The 24,801-nt window shown below is 45.3% G+C and overlaps 1 protein-coding gene across 18 annotated transcripts in view; it reads left to right on the forward strand.

The window, feature by feature from the left end:
• Positions 1–15,008: 15,008 nt before the first annotated feature.
• The window catches only part of mbnl1 (muscleblind-like splicing regulator 1), a 331,023-nt gene continuing 321,230 nt past the window's right edge, over positions 15,009–24,801 (forward strand). For 5 of the 18 annotated variants that reach the window (XM_068042701.1, XM_068042697.1, XM_068042698.1 and 2 more), the window contains exons 1-2: positions 15,012–15,102; positions 15,306–15,441. The gene's annotated coding sequence lies outside the window, so the exon portion shown is untranslated. Of the gene's footprint in view, positions 15,107–15,305; positions 15,442–24,801 lie in introns of all 18 variants that reach the window. The other 13 variants (XM_068042707.1, XM_068042703.1, XM_068042712.1 and 10 more) reach the window with 6 other exon arrangements.

The raw sequence follows: 24,801 nt of genomic DNA on the forward strand, positions 1-24,801 counted from the left end.
GTCATCAGCAAAGAGATGTAAGGGGTCGTCGACAATGCTATCAAGTGGCACTTGCTTAGCAATAACCTGCTTAGTGACGCTCAGTTTGGATTCTGCCAGGGCCACTCAGCCCCTGACCTCATCACAGCCTTGGTCCAAACATGGACAAAAGAGCTGGACTCCATAGGTGAGGTAAGAGTGACTGCCCTTGATATTAATGCAGCATTTGACTGACAATGGCATCAAGGAGCCCTAGCAAAACGGGAGTCAATGGGAAGCGGGGGAAAACTCTCCGCTGGTTGGAGTCATACCTAGCACAAAGGAAGATGGTTGTGGTTGTTGGCGGTCAATCATCTCAGTCCCAGGACATTACTTCAGGAGTTCCTCAGTGTAGTGTCTGAGGCCCAACCACCTTCAGCTGCTTCATCAATGACCTTCTCTCCATCATAAGGTCAGAAGTGGGGATGTTCACTGATGATTGTACAATGTTCAGCACTATTCGCAACTCCTCAGATACTGAAGCAACCCATGTCCACGTGCAGCAAGACCTGGACAATATCCAGGCTTGGCTCAGCGGGTCTGGCAGCTTCTGTGGAGAGAGAAGCAGAGTTTACGGGCTGCGTTTTACCATGTCTCTGCGGACGGGCTGGAAGAACAGCAGGGTCATTAGATGGCGAATGAAGACGGGGGTGGAGTGCTCATCATCTTCCCGCCAGCGATAGGAAAGATTGAGGATGGCGCACCTGCACAGGGGCCAATTGAGGCACTTAAGTTGCCAATTAAGGGCCTCTTCCCACCACCACTGGCATTTTACTAGCAGCAGGTAGCCCCTCCGCCATGTGGGGAGACCACCGAATAAATCCTGGTGGCCTCCCTGCGGGTTTGTGGTGGGAAGGGGGCCCTCCTATTCGGGCACTCTTTGGACCATGGAGCCACTCCCAGCAACAATGGCCGCCCCCGCGGCCACCTCCCCCACTGCCATCACCAACCTCCCCACCCCACAACCCTCGCTGGGGCCTGCTTGACTGGCCCCAGTCCCCAGACACCACTCAGCTGGTTGGGAGGGCAGTGTCTTCCCAGGTGCAGTCCCAACAGTAGTCACTGCTCCCGGTGCTGCTGAGACTGCTGAACTGCCGGCCCTCCGTTTGGCTGGCAGCTGCTGAGGGCAGGCGGCTGCCGTTTAAAGGGATGGCTGCCCTGATGGCCATCAATTCGTTGTTTGACCGCCTCCCCCCCCCCCAATAAACGGCTGAGGTGGGCCACTCCTGGCTTTCCAGCCTGGCTTTAGGACCTCCGCCGGTAGCATAAAATTCAGCCCCACCTTTCATGTCAGTAACCTTTCATCAGAATTGAAAGACGTTAGAGATGTAACAGGGTTTAAGCAAGTACAGAAACAGGGAAAGTGCGGCGGGGGGAAAGAACAAAAGGGAAAGTTGATGATAGGGTGGAACAAGGAGAGATTAAATGCCAAATGGAATGATGGTGCTCTGTTTTTACTTTCACTTTTGTAGTTTGTGTGTTCTACAGCAGCCTCTATACACAAGTCTAGGCTGAAAGAGTGCTACACTGGAGGAGGTCCTGTTGTTGGGATAAGATGTTAACCCCATCTGCTGTCTCAGGTGAATGTAAAAGAAGAGTAGGGGAGTTTTTCTGGTGTCCTGGCCAACATCTATCCCACAGCCAACATCACTAAGAAAACAGATGATAAGGCTACTATTTCATTGCTGTTCGTGGGACCTTTGCTGTGTGTAAACTGGCTGCTACATTTCTTACTTTACAACAGTGACTACACTTCAAAAGTGCTTCATTGGCTGTAAAGTGCTTTGGAATGCCCTGAGGTTGTGAAAGGTGTTATATAAATTCAAGTTCTTGTTTTATATTGGGGGAATTCAGATGCAGAAGTTTGCACCCCATCCCAATAATTTTGTGCGCCCCCATAATGGATGATAAATCATGTGGCATCCCACCCATGCCTAAATTCCCAATATTTGCTCCAGTCACACAAAGCTCAGAGTTAAACAAGCTAACATGTGGGTGGGATAGCAGGATTACCCATAGGACAATGGGATTTGTTTTCCTCTCAGCTTCCTGATCCCGGCAAAACAGAGGAGGACGAGAAGAGTCCTCACAATATTCTTTCCTTCTCATCAACTGGAAAATGAATCAGTAGAGCTTGAATGTAAAAAGAAGACACCTAAAGATGCAGTATTCTTTGACAATGTGGCAATTGTTGATGGTTAGGCTGTTGAATTGAGAATGGCTGAAAATTCAAATGCTTGATGAGAACAGGAATCATTACTTCATTTAATTTGTCACCATATTGTGATGTTCTCGAGACTGGAGTGAGGTTCAGCTGAGTTTAGTAAATGGTATGAGGCAAAGACAGAGAGATAGAGACTGCAGGCTGTTAAACATAATGGAGTCTTCTTTATTCTCTATTTTTACTTTCATTTTCACTTGCGTGCTCTACAGCAGCCTCTAGTGTACACAATGCACATTGCAATCTCAAAACAATCTCAAAACACTACACATATCTGTGACAGTGAACAATATCTTGGGGGAGAATTTTATCCTGGCGGTAGGGATCTCGAAATCGAGAAACAGACGCCGAGACCCTTGCGTCACCTCTTCTCCGGAGGGCCCGCTGAATTTAGTGCCAATCGAGCACTTAGTGAACATCAGTCACCAGAAGTCCTGCCCTGGCAGAGCTACCAACCAATCAGAGGTCGGTGGCTGCAACTGCAGGAGCACCTACTGGACGCCGAGGAGCTTCACTGGAAACAGGCCTCAGGTAGTTCAGGGCGGGAAGGGTCTTGCAGGGTAGGGGGTCGCAGGTGAGTGGGGGGAGGGAGGTCGGCAGCAAGGGCAGGGGAGTGGCCCTCCATGGGTCACCCCCTTCCTGATTCTGGGTCCCTCATTCGGGCATTAAGTGCCTTTTAACGAGGGATGTCCCCCCAGACCAGGAAGCAGCCTGCATGGTTTTTCATGCCGTGCTTCCCGTCCGGCAACAGGGCCGCCCGCTGCACGGATAATTGCGGCAATGTGGCAGGAAGGGGCCCTCAATTGGGGGTTAATTGCTCAGTTAAGTGCCTCAATTGGTGGCGGGGCAGGCAGATCATTCACTGGCGATCCCGCCCCAGACTAAATTTTGGAAGAAGCGGAAGAGCGTAAAATTTCCCTCCTTAAGTCTGCTCATTTTTTTGGAGGTGAGTGAAACCATTTTCTTGTGTCTCCTGCAGCTAATTGCTGCTCAGTATCATGCCAGCAGCTCTCTGAAATCAAGAACTCATGTGGGAAATTGTGGCCTCTGACCTTTATTTAATACAAAGCAAAATTAATAACAAATTTACCCCAACGTAGATGAAGTTTGCTAGTTTTCTATACTTAGTCACATCACTGGCAAGGCCAGTCTTTATTGCCCATCCTTAGTTGCCCTTGAGAAGGTGGTGGTTGGCCTGTCTTCCTGCAGTCCGAGTGGTGAAGGTGCTTCTGCAATGCTTATAGATAGGGAGTTTCAGGACTTTGACCCAGCAATGATGAAGGAAAGGCGAGACAGTTCCAAGTCGATATGGTGTGTCTATTGGATGGCAACTTGGAGGTGGTGATGGTGTTCCGATGCATCTCCTGTGTTGTTCTTCTAGGTGGTGAAGGGCCTGGGTTTGAGAGCTGTCGAGGAAGCACCCCTCACATGTACTTTGGGGAAAGGCTTTGGGAAGTCAGGAGGTGGCCCACTGAATCAAGTAAAAGCAATCCTCCTCCAATAGCTTAGATGGCTAAAGCACTGCGTAGTTGAATAATGCAGATTAGGACAGGCCCAAATCCCAATCCCAATTTTAACTGATCTCAGCCTGGGTGGCAGTAGGATTGCACAATTGAACTTACACCACTGTGCTGAAGAGGGAAAACCCATCCATGGTTCCTACTCCTGGTGACTGTATAGTGATTACTATTGAAAACATGTGTGTGTGTGTGTGTTTGTGTGTGTGTTTGTGTGGGTGGGGGGAGGGGGGGGTGGGAGCACTGGGGGCATGGACATTAGGTGAAGGCAGAGTTGGTGATTCCCCAAAGGTTGAATAGTTTACTGGCACATACCATCTGGGCTAAGGCGTGAAGAATGTTCGTGTAAGCAAAATGCTGAAGGGTGCCGATGCAAATGCACCCCAGCCAAGGGATGGAAAAGGGGAAGGAGAAAACATCAAATAAATAGGATCCTGGCTGGATTATCGACCCAAATAAAACTAATAATTCTTGCACCACGTTTTTAAATTTATGACAAAATTTGTTTAACAAGAACAAATGATCAAATTTTGAGATCATTGACCCAGCAACAGGCTTCACTGAGCGAACTGGTAATTTGATTCATTGATGCCTTTCACTGAGGGGAGAAAAGACCACAAATGGCCCATCAAGGCCCTACATTGAATGCCTGGTGTTAGACTGTAAAATAAAGTTCATTTTTATTGGAGTCACGCAAAAACAGACCTTATTTTGCCAACATCTTGAAGAAGTTCCACTGCATGAATAAAGCATCTAACAAAGCTTTGTCCAGATTAGGGTTGCCAAATCTCCAGGACTGGCCTGGGATCTCCAGGAATTGAAGATTAATCTCCAGGACACTGCTGCGAGCAAAACTCCAGAGAAAAATCATAGAGGCACTAAAAAGAATGTGCGCTTTTTTCATTTTCTTGGAACCACTTCCATTGATTAGCGACAAAAATAAAACTGGATATGGGGAAAAAAGAGATGTTTGACTGACAGTCAAGAATCGTCCAGTTGGAGACTGAAGAGCCTTCAAGCCTTCCAACTGGGCATGGGAAGACATGGAACATTGCATAGCGATTGGAGGTAGCAGGACATGTGATGAAACTACCAGGAATGCATTCCACCGGAGCTGACAACTCTAAACTGGATAGGAAGAGAGGGCAGCTGTGGAAAAGCTTACATCATTCTGATAATGGGATGTTATGTGCCGATGAAAGTATATTGATGGAACTTTGCTCATCCTACTGGTGGCTATTGTGAGTAGATTATACTTCTTTAATCTCCAGTTTTTGTTTTCAAGGCCCTAGTGATAAACTACATTTATACCATATCATATTTCACTCTGGTCAATTTTAGTTCAGTTGAAACAGGATAATACGTGCATGCACCCGAATAACTTTTTGAAAACATATAACCTTATCTCCATTACTGGCAGTGATGCTACCTCCTGTGAGCAAGCTAAAACCTGAATATCAAGTGTGCAAAGTTGACTACACTAGCCAAAAGTTGGCTAGGATTATGTGTCACAAGGCACGATCTGAGGACTCATGTGACGGTGCAAACTGCTTAAGCTACGGTCTCGTCACTTCTGACCTAACCTGATCCCTATCAATGGTCTGAGCATTGGAAATCTCTGCAAACCAGCATGTCGGGCTGTTTCTGTACTGCTCTGAAAATCTCACAGAAACCAAGTGTTCAGAAAGTTAAAACTCCCAGTGAAATTCTCATTTCCAACTGATTAAATTATCAATGCCAATTATCTAAATATATTTTTTGGAGTTTTTTTTTCCATAACATATTATACATATTTTGCACTTAAGGGGAATTATCAGTAATTAATAGAAATGAGAGAGTGATAAAATGTCCCATCTGAAATCTGTATTTACTCAGTTGTATCATCTTGACTTAATTAGTAGCAATCGTAACTTTAAATCAGGTGATTGTGGTTTCAAGCTACACTTCAGAACATAACTTAGGCTGACCCTCCAGTGCAGTACGAAGGGGGTACTGCATTGTCAGTGGTGCTGTCCTTTTAGCCATTAAACAAAGGGCTAGCCTACCTGCTCCTGAAGTATGGGTATTCAAAGAATAGAAGAGTTTCTCCGGTGTGCTGAATAACACCAAAGGAAATAAGTTATTGCTCAGTCACCTCATTGCTGTTTGTGTGCCCTTGTGATGTGTAAAATGACTGCCATGTTTCCCACATAACAGTAGTCACTGCACTTCAAAATTATTCACATTTGATTCTACCCACAAAATGTGAATCGCTTTAAGATGTTGCTGAGAGGTCTGATAAGGTGCTTCATAAGTCAATCTTTCATTCCATCTTTCTGTCTTTCTTTCTTCCTTTTTCCCTATTTTCCCATCCTTCCATCTTTTTTCTGTCTCTCTCCATCCTCCTAATCATTTTCCAAATCACTTTTGATCAAATGAAAAGCAAAGTTGATTTTGGAAAAGTGAAAGGTGTTTGTAGAATATTGGTTTCTTTTCTTGAGATGGTTCAATATGTAACTGATTTGAATTAAACTTATTGGAAAATAAGAGAAAAAAAAATCACACTGAAAGAATTGAGGCAGAAAGGAGCAAGGACCAACTCTGACAAATTGAATATACTTCACTCATCCCCAGGAGATCTACCTCTTTGAGTGCAGAGTTCATCTTTAAGGGAGATTGAATTTTGTGCACGTCACGATTGTAGGTATTAGCTAATAGAGCATTGTGTTTGAAATTTTTGCAACTCTACAATATCCCAATGTTAGCCATTAACCCAAGTCATGGCACAATAAGAATATATTTTTCTTGCAGTCAGCACTCATGAGTTTCTCATGCCTTCTGGTTTTCTTTTTTGTTTTCATATTTGCACTATTCGTATACATTTTGTCTCCAATGTCTCTTCATCCTGCATTGTATGTATGGAGAGAGAAACGGAGGGCTGGACTTTGTGCAGGAGGCAGGGCTCCCAGTGCCAGGCCAAAAAGGCAGGGGGGAGCCCCGCCTCTGCCTCTTCCTCCCACCCAGAGCAATCCTCTAGTTATTTTTTTAACAAAGCTTCAGGAGGCGGGATCCCCATCCCTTGAATGACTTGAAAGGGATGGGGATCCTGCCTCCAAGAGCTGCCGGCCAATCACAGGGCTGGCAGCTCAGCAGTATTGGCAGTGCCACGGGAAGCAGTGGCCACTGCCGGTACTGCAAAAACTCCAGACAAGAGGGAGGTTTAGTTCAGTTTAGTTTAGAGATACAGCACTGAAACAGGCCCTTCGGCCCACTGAGTCTGTGCCTACCATCAACCACCCATTTATACTAATCCTACACTAATTCCAAATTCCTACCACATCCCCACCTGTCCCTATATTTCCCTACCACCTACCTATACTAGGGGCAATTGCTAATGGCCAATTTACCTATCAACCTGCAAGTCTTTGGCATGTGGGAGGAAACCAGAGCACCCGGAGGAAACCCACGCAGACACAGGGAGAACTTGCAAACTCCACACAGGCAGTACCCAGAATTGAACCCGGGCCGCTGGAGTTGTGAGGCTGAGATCATCAGGGCCAGTCCAGCAGGCCCCGGTGAGGGGGGTGGTCTTACAGTCCAGGAGAAGGGGGTGTCCCGGGGTGTGAATTGGTTCCCAGTGGGGGTCCTCCGTGGGACACAAATTGGCCACGAAGAAAAGACACCACCCCCCCAAGCCCACAGGGAGGACACCTCAATTTACAATGCATCCTCCCCACGTGGCAAAGGCCCCCCCTGCCACTGGTAAGATCCCAGTGGTGGTAGGAAAAGGCCCTTGACAGGCCAGTTAAGGACCTTAATTTGCCTCTGGGCAGGAAGGCTGTTGTCGGCCTATCCCACCCCCCAAGAAGATCACTGGGCGACAGGGAGGCAATGGGCCCCCCCGCCCCCCGCCACCTATCGCAATACTCCATGCCTCCCTCCCCCCACCCCTGCCTCCTATTCAGCCTCGGGGGGGGGTTAGGGATCCCTGTAAAAACAAGCCAGAGTTAACATTGGGCTGGATTTTCCCACAGACTTTGGGAGCCTAACGTCATGACCAAATAGGGATCCCAAACCTGCACTTTCCAGCAGCATGCCGAATGATGCAATCTTCTGGAGGCAGCCTCCTAATTGGCCGCCTCTGCATAGGCTTGCAATGCTGCCCGCCCAATCAGACAGCTTTAGCAGTCCCACTGGAACAGGTGGACACTACTGAAGCAGGTCAGGGACTGCAGGAGTGCCTCAACAAGAAGGTGCCCTCAGGGGTTGCATCTTTGGGCCGTGAGTGTAACCTTTCCTGCTGGCGGCCCCTTCATTGGTGCATGGAACATTTGGCTTTGATGACTTCCAGCCTGGAAAAGGCAGGCCGCCTCCGGTGCAAAATGCCAGTGCGCCCGGAAAAACGCCCCAAATTGGGTGCGTAATCAGCTTAATTGGCTACCCGCCTCCGTGGTGCAGGCAGCTGATCCGGGAAACTTCCCCAGAGGCAGGAATGTGTTGGGGACACAACTACATCCCGCCGGCGGGGGTCCCAACACCAGGCCATAAAGGCCTCAGCCCTTTGGAAGAGCACCCAGCTGTATTTAACGGTACTTGGACAATTAACTGTCTGGCATAGGGATCTCTATCTCTTTAAGGATGGGTGATCCCTTCTCCAAGAGCTGCCGGACAATCAGAGGACCATCAGCTCAGCAATTCCAGCAGCTCCACTGGGAGAGGGTGGCTACTGATGAAACTGCGGCAGTCACCAATCAAGGAGAATCACTGGAGCCAGGATTGCAAGTAAGTGGGGGCAGACCCCAGTGAGGGATGCGGGTGATAGGAGAGGGACGGCCTTTGCTGCTGGGGGCCCTCCATGGGCCGCAGCTTACCCATGGCCGAGGACACCCCCCACCCACCCAGACCACATGGAGTTCTTGATTTGCTAGGCGGCCTCTTCACTTGACGAAGGCTGGAAGAGGCTCTTACGTGGCAATTAATTCAGAACTTAAGGACCTCAATTGGCCTCTGAGCAGGAATGCCATCCTCGGCCTTCCCCAACCCGGGTGAAATTGGATGACGGAGGGAAAGCGACGGGCACTCCACCCCCACCTTCCCACGCAATTTTATCAGCCCACCCATCTCTGATCCCTTCCCTAGAGGCCCATAAAATTCAGCCCACAAAAGTTTTTAGAATCTGTTTTTATGCATCTAGCTAGTTTATTCTTATATCCTATATTCTCTTTATTTACCAATTTCTTGATCTTTCTTTGTTGAATTTGAAATTCTCCCAATCTTCAAGCTTACTACTCTTTTTGGCAACATTATAAACCACCTCCTTTAATCTAATACTATCCTTAACTTCTTTTGTTAGCCACTGTTGGACCACTTTTCCCTAGGGTTTTTATTCCTTAAGGGAATATATATTCATTATGCATTTGAATTAATTCTATAAATATTTGTCATTGCTTATCTAGCATCATATCTTTTAATCTAGTTTTCCAATCTACCTTAGCCAACACTTCCCTCATACCTATGTAGTATCATGTCCAGTAAAGGCATTTCCTGTTCATAAATTTAAACATGGACTTTATTCAGCATAGCAGCTTCGGGAACTGAATTTTCCTTTTGTTTTAAATTAACCACAATGGACATTAAAAGTATACATGGGCTGCAAAGATGTCCGGCAAAGGTCAGCTGACCTGATCAGTGTAGTCGAAAACTGACTCATTGTCTGAAAGGACAAAAGAATACCTTCCAGACTAAGAGGTGCCATCAACACCCATCCTGAAACCATCAGGAGGCATTCCAGAATTGAATGGGTTTTTCCTGAAACAAAGAAATTGATTGTCTTAACCCCTACTCAGGATGAATGTCTTACAACAATAAACCAAAATGGAGTTAATCAACCTAGACCAGCACCATATTTGGAAAAGGAACTGTTAGAAGTCACATGGTGGAGCAGCCATATTGGTCTCCTTTTAAAAATGTTAAAAATACAGACTGCAGAAAAAAAGGAGCAAGCAGACAGGGCAGTACCATCATGCCTTAAAAGAACCGTAGGCTGCAACATCTTAAAGTCTCCGAACCTAGTCTGCCTAGCCATGTATTGTGAACCAAGCTGGGATTCAGTGCAGCTCCCTCTCATTTCCTGCTCTCCTGCAAAGGAATGATTTTAAGGAGGCAGGATTACTCCATCTTTCATACAGCAGGTGGAAAAGGTCATATTAAAATAGAACTATTGGTCTTACAGTTTTTATAGACAGATTTTATGACAGTTCCTGTAAGCGTGTGCTTTAGCAGCCATTCCAAAGTTCTCTCAATGGGTCAGTTGATAAGTGTGCTGCCCAATTTGAAACTGAACCTGATAATGGAGGAGGGACTGAGTTTGTAATTGAGTCAACCTTGGTCCACTTCAATCTCTGGTTAAGTTGTTCTTCTATATTCAGCTCATTGAAAAATGTGCTTTGGCAATTTAGAAAAACAAAACTGTTTCCCAACGTATAGCGTGATGTTGACAAAGTTCCCTATCATATTGTAAAGAGGCTGACAGATAGCTCTTTGGTCTTTTGTTCCAATCTTGGATTTTTTTCGATAAAGCAAAGTCACATAAGCTGTGCTTCTGGGACGGAACCTTGTTGGATAGGAGCATGGGAGCTAGATTGCTATAGTCTTCACTCTGACTCGCCCAATCACCTAGCTCCAACAGCACAAATTCATTGAATAATGGCCCAGATTTTATGGTCAGCAGCAATGCAAGGGCGCTCACCGTCGACTTTGAAGAAAACTACAGGGAGTACTCACGATCTCTTGTGACGAGAGCTTTAACTTTTTCGACATTCAATTGATCATAACATTGTTCAATGGGGATTCTCAGTGTTGAGCTGAAGTGATATCAGCAAGTTGTCGAAGCAGCCAATCTCATTCAAGAATTTTTACAGGCAGTCAATCAGGAAATGAAAAGCACTAATAATCAAAGCACTTCTTACAAATTGTACACAGAGTGAAATAAAGCTTGGGGCATACACATGGGATGAAGATGGAGGCTGAAATATCATGAAAAATCTTTTTTTTTAATTATTTTGAAGAATCTACTTTAAAAAAATCTAGTAACTAATCATAATGGAGACATTTAAAAACATTCCACACATTTTTTTCAGGACATCTACCTCTGCCTTAAAAATATTCAAAGACTCTGCATCCACTGCCTTTTGAGGAAGAGAATTCCAAAGACTCACGACCCTCAGAGAGAAAATATTTCTCCTCATCTCGGTCTTAAATGGGCGACCCCTTATTTTCAAACAGTGACCCATGGTTCTAGATGCTCCCACAAGGGGAAGCATCCATTCCACATCCACCCTGTCATAACCCCTCAGGATCTTATATGTTTCAATCAAGTCGCTTCTTACTCTTCTAAATGCCAATGGATGCAAGTCTAGCCCGTCCAATCTTTCCTCGTAAAACAGCCCGCCCATTCCAGGTATTAGTCAAGTAAACCTTCTCTGTACTGCCTCCAACTTAATATGCAGTCTGTGGGGTTGGGTGATTCCGTTGTCTTACAGATTAAGTTGTGTTCTTGGAGTCTTTGGCTGGTAGAAGTGCACCCTGTAACTGGTCCACCTGTCTCAGGGTTTTCTTGGAGGTAGGACTGTAGCAGAGGGCTTCCTTCTCAGTGTCTCTCTCTTGGATCCAGCGACCAGCAGCTAGGTTTTGCATGCCCCACCAGGCCTTCTGGAGAGAAAGAGAGAGAGAGACAACCCTTCGGGCTTCTGCACAGTCTGAGTCACTGGCTTGTCTGTTTTGTCCAAGGGAAACTCCCAACATTCACAGAAATGGACAGACAGTCACATGACTGCCTCAGTGTAGTCTCCGGTACCTTTTAACGATATTCAAGTTGAGGAATTTCAGTCTCTCAGGCCTCAGGATCGCAAATGTTTACACTAGAAGTGATTTGCCCTTTCAATGTTAATGTTCCAGAATGGCTTTGAATGTCTTGCTAATGAAAGCAATCTCATAGTTCCATCAATAAAGCAAGCAATTGTTTTAGGTACACACTCATCAGACATGTCCCCTCTTTGATACCTTGGAACATGCAAGGTTTTTTCAGATGCAAATTGCAGTGGCCATCTTGGCTGCCAGTTTTTAAAAAGTTAACTGTAGGTTTGCAACCCTTTTTTTCCCAATAAAAGTTTAATGTAAGTTTCCAACAGATGAATTAAAATTCCTCATTTGGCATAGCAGGTTTGCTTGATAATTAGTAATCACGGACTCCCCCCCCCCCCCATCTAAATTATGATACTATGTAATGGTCATAATATGAAATTGTTCATGTAAAGAACATATTAATGCTTTGGACAGTTATTTAATTACAGATATCAGTGAGATGGGTGCGCCTGTTTCTCACTACACAGTATGTAATACTTAAATATTTAAAAAACTTCCCTCTCTTGAACTCACCTGGTGCTCACGTTGGTACCTACAGGTCTATTTGGTGATCTATCTTTGTGTTGCTCTCAGTGCTCCCCCCCCCCACCCAGGTGAGACAGCCAGTCCACTATGTAATGCACATACGGCAGCCACACACCATTTTTGCCTCCTGGCTTGCACCAAGTCTCTCTCCGGCTACCGCACATTCATGTACTGCTCGTCAATTTTGGGTGCCTCCAGGAAAATTTCTATGAACCCCCAGGAGTTCATGGACCCCAGTCTGAGAACCACTGATCTAGGAGACTACCCTTTTTCCTGGAGGCTCCAGGACAGTCCTGGAGTGTTGGCAACCCAGAGGACGCCAAGCTGACGATGAAGCAACTTTTACCCAGGGACAATGATGGAAGGAATGCAGGCCACAAATAGTTTGACGGGCTAGACTTGTATTTCCACTACCTTCTCAAGGGCAATTAAGAACGGGCAATAAATGCTGGCTTTATTTGTGATGCACACTGCCTGTGAATGAATAAAAAGAGTAGCACTGATGTAACCAGACATTCCCTGTCGCTGTATGATCTTAGATCAAAGTCTGGGTATATGTGTAATGGGAGGAGGGGTTACATAATTGATTGACATATAAAGGGTAGCTCATGCCTGCAAAAACTGATTGAATTTTTTTGAAGAGATGACTAAGTTAGTGGACAAGGGAAGGTCTATGGATGTTATTTATATGGACTTTCAGAAGGCATTTGATAAAATCCCTTATAAGAGACTGTTAGCTAAAGTTGAAGCTCATGGAAGTGAAGGCAAATTATGGATCTGGTTAGGAAATTGGCTGAGCAGGAGACAGAGAATAGGGATAATGGGCAGGTACTCTAATTGACAGGGTATGACCTCCAAGGATCTGTGTTGGGGCCTCACCTATTCACCGTATATATTAACAACTGAGGTGATGAGATAGAAAGCCACATATCCAAATTTGCCAATGACACAAAGATAGACTGCATTGTAGACTGTGGACGGAAGCGTAACATTACAAAATGATATGATAGATTAAGTAAATGGACAAAATTGTGGCAAATTAATTTCAATGTAGGCAAATGTGAGGTCATAGAGAGAAACGGCACTGGAAACAGGCCCTTCAGCCCACCAAGTCTGTGCTGACCATCAACAACCCATTTATATTAATCCTACATTACCTACCACATCCCCACCTTCCCTCAATTCTCCTATCATCGACCTACACTAGGAGCAATTTACAATGGCCAATTTACCTATCAACCTGCAAGTCTTTGGCTATGGGAGGAAACCAGAGCACCCGGCAGATACCCACACAGTCACAGGGAGAACTTACAAACTCCACACAGGCAGTATCCAGAACCAAACCCAGGTCGCTGGAGTTGTGAGGCTGTGGTGCTAACCACTGCGCCACTGTGCCACCACTTTGGATCTTAAAAGGCTAGAACAGGACACTTTCTAAATGGTGTAAAGCCAGAAACAGTGTCGGTCCAAAGAGACTTTGGGATCCAGGTACACAGACCATTAACATATCAAGTACAGGTACAGAAAATAATCAAAAAGGCTAATGGAATGTTGGCCTTCATACCTAGAGGACTAGAATGCAAGGGGATAGAAGAAGTCATGCTTCAAAGACCGCACTTGGAGCACTGTGAGTAGTTCTGGGAGCTGCACCATAAGAAGGATATATTGGCCTTGGAGGGAGTGCAGCATAGATTTACCAGTGTGATACCTGCACTCCAATTACGAGAAGAGATTACACAAGCCAAGTTGCTTTCTCTGGAATTTAGAAGGTTAAGTTTTCAAGATATTATGGGGAGCAGATAGGTAGATAGAGAGAAACTATTTCTGCTGGATGGGGAGTCTAAGATGAGGGGGCATAGTCTAAAAATTAGAACCAGATCTTTCAGATGTGAAGTTAGGAAACAATTCCACATGCAAATATTGGTAGAAGTTTGGAACTCTCCTGCGAATGGCAATTGGTAATTTTATATCTGAGACTGATAGACTTTGTTAACCAAAGGTATCAAGTTATTTGGGGCAAATGTGGGTTTTTGGAGTTAGGTCACAGATCAGCCATGATCTCATTGAATAGTGAAAAAGGCTTGAAGGGCTAAATGGCCTATTCCTGTTTCCATAATCCTCAAAATAGTGCCATTCTGATCTTTTAGATCCATCTGAGAGGGCAGTTGGGGCTTCGGTTTTACATCTCACCCAAAAGACAGTACCTCCAACTGTTCAGCACTCCCTTAGTACTGCACTGTGAGTGTCAGCCTAGATTTTTCTGCTCAAATCTCTGGAGCAGAACTCTAAACCCACAGCCTTCTGACTCAAAGGTGAGAGTGATAACCACTGAGCTGGCGTGTAGGGTGGCATAAAACCATTTGCACATTGTGTAGTTCACCAATCCTTTCAATCAGATCTGTTCCTTGTGATCAATGCTTACATTTGTGTGTGTGCGCATGTTTTTGTTATTCAACATTAAGGTATCAGAAAGAAATTGTGACTCTCAATGTTTTAAATTAACTTCCATACGTTGATAGTAGAGTGTTAGTATTTTTACACCTGCTTTGTGGGGTGCATTTGCTGTATCTGCATGAAGAGATAGGAGCTAGATAAGCAATGCATCCGTTTTTTATTTGCACGGCCTTATCTCAGAGCAACATACCGAGCAGCTTGACAAAGGAAACAGCTTGGGAGACTGTGGGTAGAAACCACCGCCCATATTCCAAGAAGAACTGTCAGTTTTTTTTTTCTTGCAAGACCAGATGCAGCGATCAGATTAGCAATAAGGTCACATTCAATGTGCCTCGTGATTGGTTGAATTGGTGCGGTATGTTAAAGTTGATTTAAAAAATAAAAGTCCAAAAGTTAGAAGTTTTGATGAAAATCCATTGGGTTTCCAATTGTTTCTGTGCCACATAACCATTGGCACTGCTCGGGGTAGGTAGGTTTTATGACCACCCGAAATCTTATATGTTGCCAAAGTGAAACAAAACTCAGGCAGTAAAAATAAAAGATACATTCGAAACTGCCTGGTTGTCATGGCAGCCGGCAAAGGTTTTCTGAATGGTTAATTTGTTGCATGAAGACCCATAGGGTTTGAAGAGCAGTTAACTTAGGTCTTTCACTTCTTCCCCTTTCAGCCAAGCCATTTTCATCCTTGCACTCCAAAGGAAGTCATCAGTCTAGAGAACAACCAACAATCACAGGCCTGAAAGTCTACAGTGCTGCTCCCTGTTTTAAGCTAAGAGGAGCCAACATCAGGAAAAGACAAAGCAGGTAAGAGTTAAGTTATATAAGTCAGCCTTTTCCTTACCTTTTTGTAAAGTTTTATCACTTACTGGAAGATGGCAGCATTATTTTTCAATTTAATGGGAGGAATTGTTTTGACTCAAACAATACACTGATTCATGTAATTGCGCTAACACTCATTGTCACATTAATAATTTAAAGAAAGCTTTTTTAATGGGCACAGTCTACCAACCATTTGACAGGTTATACTCTACCTGTGTTTATTTACCTGTGATGTTCACAAATTACTTAGGCTCTTCGGAATGATCTGGCGGAGGGTTTGTTGTCTCCGCTCGACCTTTTTGTCCAGGCTCGAAGCTAAATATGGCCTGCAAGTGTTGACGGTGGGGAAAGCTCACTGCCATTTTAGGGGGAATGCCCCCACAAGAGTCATAGGTCACAGTGAATTCGTTGTGAAATGCAGGTGTTTCAATGAGGTGAATGATGTAATTGAATGAGGTGGTAATGTCACTGGGCTAGTAATCTAGAACCCTAAGGACATGGGTTTGAATCCCACCATGGTAGATGGTGAAATTTGAATTCAATTAATTTTTTTAAAAATCTGGAATTAAAAAGCTATTCTAAAGGTGACCATGAAACCATTGTCGATTGTTGTAAAAACTCATCTGGTTCATTAATGTCCTTTAGGGAAGGAAATCTGCAGTCCTTACCTGGTCTAGCCTATATGTGATGCCAGACCTACAGCAATGTGGTTGACTCTTAAATGTGCTCTGAAATGGCCTAGCAAGCCATTCAGTTTCTCAAGGGCAATTAGGGATGGACAATAAATTCTGGCCTTGCAAGTGACGTCCACATGTGATGGAATATAGGTATAATAGGCTTAATTAAGTAGAATTTGGAAATAGTTAGTTTATTGTACCTTTTAGAATTAAAGATTGAATAAGTGGTCAGTTTTCAGACCTCACTGAAATTCCCCTTTAAGAAAGTAGAGTTAAATATTTCAAGGTCCCTGTTAGAATAGAATTACTGTTGCCAGGGAATTGGAAGGTAAACACATCTTTTAAATTTTTTTATTTAGAGATACAGCACTGAATCAGGCCCTTCGGCCCACCATGTCTGTGCCGACCAACAACCACCCATTTATATTAACCCTACAGTAATCCCATATTCCCTACCACCTACCTACACTAGGGGCAATTTACAATGGCCAATTTACCTATCAACCTGCAAGTCTTTGGCTGTGGGAGGAAACCGGAGCACCCGGCGAAAACTCACGCGGTCACAGGGAGAACTTGTAAACTCCACGCAGGCAGTACCCAGAATCGAACCCGGGTCCCTGGAGCTGTGAGGCTGCGGTGCTAACCACTGCGCCACTGTGCCACCCATTGAAATATCCTGTGTGACCTCAGTAAGAGGTAGCAATAAACTTAATTAGTTTATGGGGTTGTTGATGCAGACAAAGCAGCTCCAGAGGTTGCTTTATGGTACCATAAAAAAGACAATTATAGAAAATGGACTTACAGGAATAAGAGGTGAAGTAAACACAATTATAAACATTTTGACCAGATAAAGGCTTACAACTTCAGAAAACAGGCGATTTCCAGTAAAACATTAAATGGAGAATTAGTTCATGGTACTATCAAATATGGATTTGAAAGGAACACAGGAAGGTCACATAAATGCTGGATGCCAGATGACACCTTAGAAATAGTATAACAATGAGAGGTTTTGAAAGCAAAGTTTAGAGGTGTTGTATCCTCAAACAACACTTCTCATCCCATGCCTTACTCAGGGGATTTAAGGTACAAGTTTACTTTAAATTTTGATGGATATTCTAAGATAATTTTGCTGTAACATTAGCAAGACTAAACTTTTGGATTCTATGTTATAAATAAGAATATGTGTTAAATCTCTCAGTAATATTTGATATTGTGATATACCTATCCACTTAAGAAGTTTATTACATGTTCAATTCTTTAATAAATATATAAAAGTTAATAAATCATCTCATGTAGTATTCTGTATACAACTACAAGAACCCCCCTCTCTGTGTCTCTTTAAGTGGAGAGATATGTATTGAAGAGAGTTTCCCAGACCCTTATACTATTTGGGATATTTATGACTTAGCCATAAATATTAAAAATAGGCTATCCAAAAGATGGTAATATTCTCTGTTGGTTTTCTTACTTTGAGGGAAAGCTAGTACAATTCTTTGGACCCAAATGAGAATGTTTCTGGTTTGAACTTGATTAAAGGAGATTTATAGGGATGTACTCCTGATTTGGTTTAGAACCTATAAGGGGTTAAAGTCGTAGATCACTTCACACATCCCTTGAATAAATTTTTTAAAAGTTCCATTTTAATTAATAAAAGTTTCCACATAGTTCTGTGAGGTGACAGTGTCCCTTTAAAAGATGGTTGCGATCGTGTTTATAGAGAGAAATATATTTTTGCAAGAACAGGAGTGACAGCACAATCCAAAGTGGCAGAATGCTGCAGCTGCCACCCAATCTTTTTGCTAATGCTGCCTTGTGAGGGTTTTGTTACACTGAACAATCAGTCTTCGACCATTTTGAATTAGCTCTGGTTTATTAAAGCATGTGAGATTTTTGGCTGGCAATCCAGGCCTTAAATAAATGCTGACTTCATTAACATCTACAAGTTTTATAGTAACTCTTTGTTTCTTTTTAACTTTTGAACCCTCACCCCAACTCTACAAGAAGCAAAACAAGAAGGGGAATATGATTTCATTGGAGCTAGTCCAAGTTACCTCAAACACACATTTTTTCACCATTTGGAAATGTTGTTTCTGCTTTTCTACTTCCCCATTCCTGGCTGCGAATTCTGCTGCTACAGAGTGCTCTGCTGCCATTTACAAAATATTCTTTGAAAAAGACACTATGATATGTTGACACCACGGGTGGTGTAATAACGTCCCAACTCTGTAATAATGTCATTACTTCACTTGCACATGACGCTTTTGCACTGAAAGCGGAATTGGGCCTTCATTTAGCAGATACAAATGGTGATGATCATTTTCTAACAAGAGGATTTACAATATATAAATGTGACCCATTAGATTTCATTCACAGGCCATTTGGGCTAAATTTTCCCAGCCCGGAGGAGGCAGCTTCTGGAGGGGAGGGGGGCGGGATCCACGCAAATTTCAATGTAATCCCGTGGGCCGGCTCCACAATCACATTCCCGCCTTTGTGTGTGTTTCTACAGCGGTGGATAGCCAATTAGGGTATTTAATAGGGAAAGCAGTCCCTATCCTGGCAATGGATTGAAATTTTCCTGACACCTCATTGGGCCCTTGCTGTGTCTGGAGTCCGGCAATACAGCAAAGGTGGCTTCACAGTGGGTGGTCTGAGCCGTGAGCCATGTGCAGACTTTTATTAATTTGCCAGCAGTAAATCGCAGTGCTCAGGTCTCCCCAGGCAATAGGCATGTCATTGCAGCCAGTTCATGGACACTGATATCTCTACTAATGTAGCTCTTGCTGCAGTGGCAGCCGCTGCCCTCCGACTGAAGGTGCTGCCATGACGCTGCAGCTGCTCATGCTGCCAACGCCTCAGATGTACCCCACTAGCGGCCACACCCACGGGCCCCGCTAACTGGACCTCCCGATCTTGGAGCCCGGTCGCTGTCCCTAATTGAACGGGGCTCCTGGAGGCAGCCTCTTAATTGGCTGCCTCATGGGAGATGGTGTCTGATGTCATGGCAGGGCTGCTTCTGGGTTCCCGACCCAGCATTGAGGCCAACATTGAGGATTGCGACCCACCAGGAAAACTCAACTCTTTGTTCCTTCTGTTTAGTCTCTGGTTAATGCAGCATCATTCATACACTATAATGCCGTTGTTCCATGTTTTTGTAGACCTTTATTGTTTTAGACCTGTAGGCTGTGAAATTTAGCTCCGCAGCGCTCCATTTTTGGGCACTGCCTCTGCCATTTTGCCTCCAAAATGGCATCTCCGGCATCCATACTGAATGCTATTTTGGTGAGGGTGTTCGCATGCGCACATGGAGCTAATTTGTGTAATGCTAATTTGATGCTAGCATTGCCAGTTTGGAGCTCAACACTTCAGGCTAACACCATCTCATCACCTCGCACAGCTGAACCTGCTCCTAAACATTGACCTCCGGCCTTGTGGCATTTCATTGTGCATTCCCATCTGTACACCACCCCGTCAAAGTCCTTATCTGAGTCCTCTGCAGCAGAAGTGTGAGACCTCACCCACCAACAAGCTGCTCTGCCCTTGTCGCCTGCCCTGCCTGCAGGCCACTTGTGCCTCACCACATGCAGGTCTTGACTCTAAGCTCTCCTCTAAAGTAGGTGCAATGCCAGTATCTGAGCTGGTGGTTGTGCCTCTGAGACTGAGTGATGGTGTTCCTTCTTCTTCACTGACTTCTTGCTGTTCCAGTGCTTCCTCCACCACCATTCCTTGGCCAGGTTGCAGTTCTTAGGTATCTTAAAGGAGGAAGGCATGTGTAGGATTGTAGTAGGGGAGGGGGCAGGAAAGCAGGCGATGTATGCTTACACCATCTGCAGCTTGTAAACCTTAAGAAATTATGGGGTGAGGAGGAAATCGGATGAAAGGCAGAGGATTAGGTATGACTTTAACTGTTGCAGCCCTGCTGCTGGCCACAGCCTCAGCGATGGCCACACCAATGATGGCAACCACGATCTCCTCCATCGGGGTTAGGACATTCAACCGTGCCCATCCCCTGTCGGTTACGTACTGCTGCCTCCGGTTGTGTGCCACTTTGTCTTACAGGCGAGAGGGAGGCATGTTAGCGAGTGTCGTGCAATGTGTCCGGGTGATGTGGCTGTCATGGTTGAATAGCTGGCAATGTGTGCAAGCTGTGAGATGGAGTTGTGAGGCTTTCACCAGTGCTAAGTGTGTGAGGGTGAGGTGAAGCATATGACTGTTATGGTTGAGTCGTGATTGATAGAGGTTGTTGACAGGTGAGTGATGATGATGTAATGCATTAAGCGGTGTGTGAGGCTGGTCGTGCAGTTCGTGGAATATGGCATTTGAAGTTATGTTCACTGACCTTGACCACTCATGCGAGGTTATTGAACTTCTTGAGGCACTGCACCCAAGACTCCTGGCAATGGTCACCACAGCTATCTGCTCCCACTGTCTTCACACAGTTTGACTGAAGGACATCGTGGCCCTTTGTGGATAGAGGACCTCTCTCCTCCTGTCCACCTCCTCCACCAAGACCTCCAGCTCAGTGATGGAACCTTGGAGTATGCTTTCTCTCCTGTTGTGCCATAATTCAATGTTCTTCTTGCTCACATACTCTTCTGCAACCAGTTTCAGCATGTGCTCCAGCCAGAATACGCCTCCCCTTTAATAGATGTAGGCTGGCTTTAGGTAGTGCAGGATAGCTTTAAGTGATGCTAGTGTCACACAAACTTGGGCCCCCTGCTGAGGCATGAATCCAAGAAACAGCACATTTAGTGCTGACTGCATGCAGTTATCATGAAAATTAGCAGGCAGCACAAAATATGTGTGCTGCCTACAGCAGAAACAACAGGAGGGGTTAATTACACATTGCAACATCCACACCCGTTTTCAATCACGGTCCAATTTCACGACCATAGAATTCATTGTGCTCTCTTTGGTATAAACAATCCACACATACTGATGCATTCATATAAAGAAAAAAAAGACTTGCATTTATGTAGCGCCATTCACTACCACAGGATGTCCCAAAGTGTTTTACAGCCAATGAAGTACTTTTGAAGTGTAGTCATTGTTGTACTGTACAAAACATAACAGCCAATTTGCACACAGCAAGTTCCCACACACAGCAATTTGTTAATGATCAGTTCATTTACTATTAGTAAATTTAATTTGAGGCGTAAATATTGGCCAGGAGAACTCCACTGCTCTTTTTTTGAAATGGCGGATTGGGATCCTTTCCTGGGAGGATGACGGGGTCTCAGTTTAACATTTCATCCGACAGATTCCTTCAGTATGGCATTAGAGTGTCAGTTGAAATTCTGTGCTCTGGCCTTGGAGTGGGGTTTGAACCCACAATCATCTGAGTAGAAAGTAGTCATTCAATTTAAAAGCTCCTGAAATGACTAAGGAACATGTGCTTTTAAACTTGTCCTTCATTTGTGTAACTTATTGGAGTGCTTGTTACACTTGTGTGCAATGTTCCAGCATAAACAGATGCTGTTAGTTTTAATAAAAACACAAAATGCTGGAAATACTCAGCAGGTCTGGCAGCATCTGTGGTTTGAGAAACAGAGTTGCGTTTCAGATCAATGACTTTCCATCAGAGCTGGAAAAAGTTAGAGATGTAACAGCTTTTAAGCAAAGGCAAGGACAGAGAAAGCAGGGGAAAGAACAAAAGGGAAGGTCTGTGAGAGGGTGGAAGGCAGAAGGAAGGGATGAAGAATGATGGAAGGGATAATGGTGCAAGGCCAAAAGGAGTGATAATGGGAGGTGTAAATGGGAATAGGAGAACCAACGCCAGCACCTGCTGTCTGAAAAAGTGGGAGCAGTGGTTCGGATCCAAAATAGTTGAACTCGATGTTGAGTCTGGAAGGTTGTGAAATGAAGACAGTTTTAATTCATTTTTTGAAGCTGATTTGCCCTGTTTCACATTAGTGCAGGTGTCAAAATAATGTATAATGGTTTGTCAAGCTCTATTTTCAGTATTAACTGGCAAGGCTACCATCAAACTGTCTCAGTGGTTGTTTGAGGGAGCTGATTGCCATGTGTCACATGTCAGCTCAGAATTACAGGCCTAGACTATTTTAATAGGTCAGTCATGGGACTAAACTGTTCACAGCACTGAAACTGTTGGAGCTTGCTGCTCTATGAAGGGATCGTCTCGAGCCTTAATGATCTCAAAGCCCTGAGGCTTTCAGACATTTTGGGATGAATTTTGCCAGTCCATTGGAGTTGGGCTGGGAGGCAAAAAGGGTGGCAAAATGACGGTAAAAGACAGTGGGAGGGAAGCCCGATGTCTTTATGTCGTGACTGGATATTAGCAAAGGCGGGAGGAGATCGCGCTAGAACGAGACGGGAAGGTAATAAACCCTGTTAAACAGGCAATTAACTCATTTTACCAGCTTTTTCCAATTTTACGAGGGGCGCACGGGAATAACAAAGCTTCAGAGCCTTGCCAGCTGTTCCGAGAAGAAGGTTTAGTGGGAGGTCAGCGTTTGTTGCAGTCGGCAGCCATTGCGAAAGTTAGCGTGGCTTGGTAGAGAAGGTGAAACTGAGTGGGCAATGGCAGTAGCAATTGGCAGCAAAGACAAACTTGCCTAACACTGTGCTTGAGTGTCCTCTCTGACTTAACACTTGTATGTATAGAGCAAGGCGGGGTGGGGCGATGGGGGGAGGGGAGCCCCAGAGAACTGAGTGCAGCTATTTGCCATGGGCTTCATTCCTCAGACCGTCAGTGAGGAGGAGCATCAGAGAGGGAAACAGCTGCAGCCGCAGGCAGCGGGGGAGCATCCCCCCAGAGGGGCACCAGGATCATGAGGTTGGAAGGGGGCAGGGAGAAGGAGGAGGGCACAGAGGGGCACGGAACCAGCCTCTTGCACACAGACGACAATTCCCACCAGAGAGGATCTACTGTCGGGTGCTAAACTTCCTGTAAATGTCAACAGTGGTGTCACCAAAGACTGCGCCTCTCCAGGGAGGCGGTCACTGAGCTGTGTGTCACGATGGAGGGTGAGCTGAGCCCTATGGGATGGAATGGGCACCCAACGTCTGTCATGTTGAAGGTTGCAGTGGCCCTGAATTTCTATACCTCAAGATCATTCCAGGGATCTCCTAGTCTGTGGCTCATCACTGCATCTAGATAGTGACCAATTCTATGTTCAAACAGCCAGCCAATACGTACGCTTTCACACTGATCCAGACATTCAGGCTGAGAGGGCTATAGGATTTAGGGCCACCACTGGATTCACTTGGTGCAGGGTGTCATCGGCTACAAGCTTATGGCCATCAAGGCTGCCACAGACCAGGCAGCAGCCTTCATCAACAGGAAAGGCTTCCACTCACACAATGTACAACTGGTCTGTGATCAACGCAAACAGTTCCTTCAGGGCTTTGCAAGGTTCCATGGAAGATGTCATGACACCTTCATACTAAGGCACGTCTGTGAGGAACCTAAGCACAGATGCAGAGGAGAGATACAACAGCTGCCACGGCACAGCGAGCAACCATTAAGCAGCCCATAAGCCTCCTGAAGATGCGATTCCGATGCCTGGATAGATCTGGTGAAGACCTTCAGTATACCCCAGCAAGGGTCTCGCATATCGTGGTGGTTTGCTGTTCTCTGTACAACCTGGCACTCGAGAGGGGAGAAGCTTTGAAAAATGAGGACATCCTGGAGTATGATGCCTCCTCTGAGGATGAGGACATGGAGGGGGATGGTAACCAGGCTCAACAGGATGAAGACCCCAATAGAGCGCAGGCAAGGCGCCATGAGATATGCGCAAGGGAGGCTCGCAATTCGCTAATACAGGCACGTTTCACATGAGCATCACTTACAAACCCAGTCAATCCAACATATCCATCACCTTCTACATCTCTGATGCCGCATCCTTGAATGCCCTTCCCATTTCCCTGGACCCTTCACATGAGGCAACGGCATGAGAAATGCATTGACTTTATCTGATGTGCTCCTTCCCATTACACTCTTTATGGGAGCCAGGGAACCGTTAATGGCCCAGTAGTGTTTAAAAAAATTAAAGGATTCATTTACTGGTACAACATCTCAGAATTCATTTCAGACGTATACACATCAGATTGACATCTAATATCAAAATATATCCCATGAAATCAGACCTCAACTAGGTGGACTTTTTCATGCGCTTGTGGGTGTTCCTACATGGTCCTCCCCCGAGCAGTCAGCTGAGGTGCAGGCAGGTTGCTGACCTTTCTGCTCCATTACTTTCAATGACCTTGGCAGTCGACCTCTAGTTGCCTGTGGCCTTGAGGGCCCTGGCATATTGAAGGCCTCCAGCACAAGTGCAGGATATGCCTCTGTCTCTGCCATGCATTGGTGCACATTTCCCTCAGGAAGTTCCACCAATTGTTCGCACACCTCATGCTGCAAGCTCCAGCATCTGCTGCCTTGTGGATGACTCCAGAGGCATATCATCAGCCTGAGGTTGAGCATGTCTGGGCCCTCCCACAGTCCTCTGGGTATGTGTGTGGCCTCGACTGTAACTGTCTCCGTCAGCTGCTCAGGCTTATCTGTGCTGTATTCACCAGACTGTGACTCCGTTACTAGCCATGTGCGACTACCCACCGACGTGAGAGTATCTGCGCTGGTGGAGGAGGTGAGGGAATGATGTAACAGTGCACGCTCTGAGGTCTCCTCCACCTCTGAGGAGATGGAGGG

This window comes from Heterodontus francisci, chromosome 11 (genome assembly GCF_036365525.1).
Source record: "Heterodontus francisci isolate sHetFra1 chromosome 11, sHetFra1.hap1, whole genome shotgun sequence".
Taxonomy (NCBI): domain Eukaryota; kingdom Metazoa; phylum Chordata; class Chondrichthyes; order Heterodontiformes; family Heterodontidae; genus Heterodontus; species Heterodontus francisci.